The sequence below is a fragment of the Lethenteron reissneri genome, chromosome 53, assembly GCF_015708825.2.
Source record: "Lethenteron reissneri isolate LAM-NWPU_2019-01 chromosome 53, ASM1570882v1, whole genome shotgun sequence".
Taxonomy (NCBI): Eukaryota; Metazoa; Chordata; class Hyperoartia; order Petromyzontiformes; family Petromyzontidae; genus Lethenteron; species Lethenteron reissneri.
The window spans coordinates 7153262-7160150 of NC_083831.1; the positions used below are offsets into that span (position 1 = coordinate 7153262).

Here is a 6889-nt window from a genome sequence, read left to right on the forward strand (position 1 = left end):
TGACGTCACGCGCGGGACACACAGACATTCTCGGCTCAATTTAGTCGTAAATATGCAGTACCACTCGACATTTGTGTTTGCCCAATGGATATACTTGCCCCGCCCACAGCATGGTAACGTGGAATTGACAACATTGACGGAGGGCCACCGACGGTGATGATCACTGCCCATTTGCTCGACTGTGCAGATATTGTATGTTGTTGACATGTTTATTGTCCGTGTGCACGAAGAGCCAGAGTTGATACTTTAGTTTGCAGGCATTGGCACCGGTTCATATCGGCCTATCCGAGGCTTAATGAACAAAGGCAGAGAGACAGGCGGGGCAGACGTGCAGAGCGGACACGCGTGGACTTCAAATTCGATCGAAGAATACATTAAGATTTTCGAATGGAACCGTTGTCAATTGGGGCTGCCCAAGGGACTCTTACGGAGGTGGACCGAAGTTGGCTTTTATTGTGAAGGGCGGGTCACCCGCAGTGTGCAAAGCAGACAGCGGCACCCTCTTCTGGTGCATTGAAGGCCGTCGTTGCAATGCCTCCCCCCCACCATGCACCCTGCAAGCCTCCCCTCCTCCATCCATCCCATCCTGCCAGCACCACTCCAATTCAAATTGCACCCCACCCCCCACCCATTCACACCACCACCACCACCACGCCCTGCGCCTCACCCGCTCCCTGCATCATCCCTCCCCACCACAAGGTCCATACCTCCCCACCTATCCCGCATCCTTCATTTCCATATTGCAGCCCACCTCTTCCCATTTTCGTTGTGCCACACCCTGACACACACTCTCTCTCTCTCTGCATCGCTGCCTCGATCCTCCTGGACCAGGGGGGGGGGGGTGGGGGGTCGTCAACCTGCTGCCCAGGAGCCGCATGCGGTGGCTGTTTAAGGGCATCGCATGCGGCGCTCGAAATCTTGCGTTTATTGCAGAATTTTAAACAAAACAAAAATGGCTCTTCTTGTTATTTCGTTTGCTGCTCCCTGTTCTAGACCCTCCCATTCTTTCCCGCGTCTCCCACGAATCTCCCTCCATCCCTCCCATCGTGCCCCATCCCTCCAATCCACATTGCATCCCACTCTCTTCCATTGACATTGTACCACACCCTGTATCAGCATCTCTCCCCCCCCATCTCCCTCCATCCCTCCCATTGTGCCCCATCCCTCCAATCCACATTGCATCCCACTCTCCTTCCATTGACATTGTACCACACCCTGTATCAGCATCTCTACCCCCCCCCATCTCCCTCCATCCCTCCCATTGTGCCCCATCCCTCCAATCCACATTGCATCCCACTCCCTTCCATTGACATTGTACCACACCCTGTATCAGCATCTCCCCCCCCCCATCTCCCTCCATCCCTCCCATCGTGCCCCATCCCTCCAATCCACATTGCATCCCACTCTCTTCCATTGACATTGCACCACACCTTGTATCAGCACCCCCCCCCCCCATCTCCCGAGATCCCTCCCATACCCCCCTCCCTCTCGTCTCCCTGCCTCCCATCCTGCCTGCATTCCTCCCAATTCATATTTAATGATTTTCAGTTCAGCATTGTACCGCACTCTGTCTACCACCCTCTCTATCCCTGTACCAGTGTCTCTCTCCCCTCCTCCATCTCACGACATCCCTCCAATATTCCCTCCCTGCCTCCCTCCCACCATGTCTCCCCTCCTCTTACAACCCCTCCCCTCTCTGCATCGCTCCCTCTAAACCCTTACACCCATATTAATTTCCCTACATACATCATTTCCCTTCCCTCATACCCTGCCTACTGGTGCTAATAATGCGGGTCTTGGATTGTAACCGAACTCGGCTCAATTGGTTTCACGGCACAGTGAAGCCAGCCGCTACGCCACTACTCCCCGTAATTATTGTCCAGAAAAGTCTGGCTGAGTTTCAACATTCTTTGCGCAGGAGGAGGAGGAGGGCCCTGCAATGGGATGTTTTTGGCCAGTGTTTTATAATGTGCACGTACAGCCCTTTGTCCACTGCTGGATAAAGGTCTCGCTACGCCGTGCGGGTCATGGGAATGTTTGTTTTGAGCCATACTTCACCGCGCTGGTCCGTGCCCAGAATCGCTTCAGATGTCACTGGCTGGGAATCGAACTCTGCTTTGTCTGGTTCTCATAGCGCAGTACGCTCACCGCCGCGCCACCACTCTCTTACTGAGCGTTATACATCTACCACAAACGTAAAAGCCTCCTCTGATTTAAACACATTCCTGCGGAGGGAGCTGGTAGGAACGTCGGGTTGCTCGGTCAATGGCCTGCAGGGTCAACGGCGGCGTGGTGTATTCCGCAAATATGCCCGACTGTGAGGGCGGGCACAAGCCGGCGTGAGTAGGTTAAACGTTGAGTTTTATAAGGGCACCACGGGGTGACCAGCCCCTCCCCACCCAGCCCCACCCCTCCCACCCCCTCCCCAGCCCCTCCCTCCCCACCCACCCCTCCCCTCCCCACCAGCCCCTCCCCACCCTCCCTCCCCACCCAGCCCCTCCCCACCCTCCCCACCCAGCCCCTCCCCACCCTCCCCTCCCCACCCACCCCTCCCCTCCCCACCCAGCCCCTCCCCACCCTCCCCTCTCCACCCAGCCCCACCCCTCCCATTTTTGGATGCACGACGGACGGACACAATAATCCCCTGTGGGCTGGTGTAACCAGGAGGTTACTACCAGTACCAGACAGTTTTCCTCCCACCCTCACACATTGCTTCCTAATGTCTCCCTTCCTAAGCCTCGCACCATATAGATTTCGTTACTGCATCTCTCCCATCCGGGCCACCGAACTTTCACCCCACTCAATAAACCAAACCGCAATTTTGTTGTTGTAAATACTAATAATGATAATCGAAACAACGTTCAATTTGAAATACTAAAGCACCGCCCTCGAAGAGAGAGAGAGAGAAAGACCCAGAGGTGCTGGGAGGAGGAGCCGGTGCCAAATCAACCCCTACCACCCCAAAGCTCTGTGGTCCTCTATGTATTAAGATGTTTTCGTCTAATGAATTGAGTGTTTCCACTTGGGGGGGGGGGGATGGATCACCCGGAGAAACCCCCACGCATTCGAGGGGAGACAACACGATCCCGTACAGATGGAGGGAAAATCAGTCCACACTTTTTCTGTTCCGCTACGCGGCAAGCCAGGCAGGGTGTTATTGCACCTGGCGATGCCCGTTTCGCAGCATTTGTGTGTAACCCAGCAAGCCCTCGCTGCTACCTCCACATTGCTGGATTGCAGACAGGCCACGTGCATAGCCACCGCAGCGCGATGAGGAGTGCAGTACAACAGTGGATTGTTTCTGCGCTGCCCTCTGCCGCCCACAATGTATTGCCACAGACGCCACTGACAACGCTTGGTGGTCACCCACCCACCCACCCGTCTGTCTGTCTATCCAGGCACAGCCCGGCTGAGCTTGAGAGATCTGATGAGATCGGGCGCATACCTGCTGATTTGGTCCAAGTCCATAAGCCATGTCTCCCCTTTCGCCTTGCAGCCCAGATTCCCACTCAGCATTCTGCTCCCTCACCCTCCATGCATCCCTTTCGTCTCTAACAGCTACCCACCATCCACATAGCCATCACTCAACCTCTCACTCACCCACCCACCCTCTCACTCACCCCCCCTCTCACTCACCCACCCTCTCTCTCACCCACCCTCTCACTCACCCACCCTCTCTCTGACCCACCCTCTCACTCACCCACCCTCTCTCTCACCCACCCTCTCACTCACCCACCCTCTCACTCACCCACCCACCCTCTCACCCATCCTCTCACTCACCCACCCTCTCACTCACCCACCCACCCTCTCACCCACCCTCTCACTCACCCACCCTCTCACTCACCCACCCACCCTCTCACCCACCCTCTCACTCACCCACCCTTTCTCTCACCCACCCACCCACCCACCCTCTCACTCACTCACCCACCCTCTCACTCACCCACCCTCTCACTCACCCTCTCTCTCTCACCCATCCACCCTCTCTCACTCACCCACCCACTTTCTCTCTCACCCACCCACCCTCTCACTCACTCACCCACCCACCCTCTCACTCACTCACCCACCCTCTCACTCACTCACCCTCTCTCTCACCCACCCTCTCTCTCACCCACCCACCCACCCTCTCACTCACTCACCCACCCTCTCACTCACTCACCCTCTCTCTCACCCACCCTCTCTCTCACCCAACCACCCACCCACCCTCTCACTCACTCACTCACCCACCCACCCACCCTCTCTCTCACCCATCCACCCACCCACCCACCCTCTCTCTCACCCATCCACCCTCTCTCACTCACCCACCCACCTTTTCTCTCACCCACCCTCTCACTCACCCACCCACCCACCCTCTCACCCACCCTCTCACTCACCCACCCTCTCTCTCACTCACCCACCCTCTCTCTCACCCACCCTCTCTCTCACCCACCCACCCTCTCACTCACCCACCCTCTCACTCACCCACCCTCTCTTTCACCCACCCACCCACCCACCCTCTCTCTCACCCACCCACCCACCCTCTCTCTCACCCACCCACCCTCTCTCTCACCCACCCACCCACCCACCCTCTCTCTCACCCACCCACCCACCCACCCTCTCTCTCACCCACCCTTTCTCTCACCCACCCACCCTCTCTTTCACCCACCCACCCTATCTCTCACCAACCCTCTCTCTCACCCACCCACCCACCCTCTCACCCACCCACCCACCCTCTCACCCACCCTCTCTCTCACCACCCTCCCACCCACCCACCCTCTCTCTCACCCACCCTCCCACCCACCCACCCCTCTCTCTCACCCACCCTCCCACCCACCCTCTCTCTCACCCACCCACCCACCCTCTCTCTCACCCACCCACCCACCCTATTTCTCACCAACCCTCTCTATCACCCACCCTCTCACCCACCCACCCACCCTCCCTCATCACCCACCCTCTCTACCCTCTCTCTCACTCACCCACCCTCTCTCTCACCCACCACCCACCCTCTCTCTCACCCACCCACCCTCTTTCTCACCCACCCACCCTCTTTCTCACCACCCCACCCACCCTCTCTCTCACCCACCCACCCCTCTCTCACCCCACCCACCCTCTCTCTCACCCACCCACCCACCCTCTCTCTCACCCACCACCACCCACCCCTCTCTCTCCACCCACCCACCCCCCTCTCTCTCACCCACCCACCCACCCTTTCTCTCACCCACCCCCCACCCACCACTCCTCTCCTCTCACCCACCCACCCACCCACCCTCTCTCTCACGCCACCACCACCTCTCTCACCACCCACCCACCTCTCTCTCACCCACCCTTTCTCTCACCCACCCACCCTCTCTTTCACCCACCCACCCTATCTCTCACCAACCCTCTCTCTCACCCACCCACCCACCCTCTCACCCACCCACCCACCCTCTCACCCACCCTCTCTCTCACCCACCCTCTCTCTCACCCACCCTCCCACCCACCCACCCTCTCTCCACCCACCCTCCCACCCACCCTCTCTCTCACCCACCCACCCACCCTCTCTCTCACCCACCCACCCACCCTCTCTCTCACCCACCCACCCACCCTCTCTCTCACCCACCCACCCACCCTCTCTCTCACCCACCCACCCACCCTATTTCTCACCAACCCTCTCTATCACCCACCCTCTCACCCACCCACCCACCCTCCCTCTCACCCACCCTCTCTACCCTCTCTCTCACTCACCCACCCTCTCTCTCATCCACCCACCCACCCTCTCTCTCACCCACCACCCTCTTTCTCACCCACCCACCCACCCTCTCTCTCACCCACCCACCTCTCTCTCACCCACCCACCCTCTCTCTCACCCACCCACCCTCTCTCTCACCCACCCACCCACCCCCCTCTCTCTCACCCACCCACCCACCCTCTCTCTCACCCACCCACCCACCCTCTCTCTCACCCACCACCCACCCTCTCTCTCACCCACCCACCCACCTCTCTCTCACCCACCCACCCACCCTCTCTCTCACCCACCACCCACCACCCTTTCTCTCACCCACCCACCCACCCACCCTCTCTCTCACCCACCCACCCACCCACCCTCTCTCTCACCCACCCACCCACCCTCTCTCTCACCCACCCCCCACCCTCTCCTCTCACCCACCCACCTCTCTCTCTCTCTCACCCACCCACCCTCCTCTCTCTCTCTCACCCACCCACCACCCACCCACCCTCTCTCTCACCCACCCACCCACCCTCTCTCTCACCCACCCTCTCTCTCACCCACCCACCCCCCTCTCTCTCACCCACCCACCCACCCTCTCTCTCACCCACCCACCCACCCTCTCTCTCACCCACCCACCCACCCTCTCTCACCCACCCACCCACCCACCCTCTCTCTCACCCACCCACCACCCTCTCTCTCACCCACCCACCCACCCACCTCTCTCTCACCCACCCACCCACCCTCTCTCTCACCCACCCACCTACCCACCCTCTCTCTCACCCACCCACCCACCCTCTCTCTCACCCACCCTCTCTCCCAACCCACCCCTCTCACAATTCAACCACTCATTCTCCCTCCCCTCCCTCTCACGTCTCTTCTCTCCCCTCCCACTTCTCCCCCCCCCACCTACCCAGCTCTCCCTTGCTGGGCCAGCCCTGCCTCCCCACCACCGTTCTTCCTCTGCTTTAAACGCTCCAACGCTCTCTCTCTCTCCTCCCTCCGCCCACACTCTCCATCCCACTCCCCCCCCACGTTTTTCTGGCGTCATTAGCAGCGTGAAGCCAGCGGCGGTGGCGTGCGACGACACACACGAACTGTTCGGCCGCACATTCACATTCACAGCATCATCATCAGCATCATCATCATCAGCATCATCAGCAGCAGCATCAGCAGCAGCATCATCGGCTTCTCTCGCTCTGTCGCGCT

The 6889-nt window shown here is 59.4% G+C and overlaps 1 protein-coding gene across 1 annotated transcript in view; it reads right to left on the minus strand.

Moving 5' to 3' along the window:
* EDARADD (EDAR associated via death domain) overlaps positions 1-6598 on the minus strand; it is a 44195-nt gene extending 37597 nt beyond the window's left edge. Inside the window, 1 exon segment of the mRNA XM_061573842.1 lies at positions 6594-6598. The gene's annotated coding sequence lies outside the window, so the exon portion shown is untranslated.
* Positions 6599-6889: the final 291 nt, after the last annotated feature.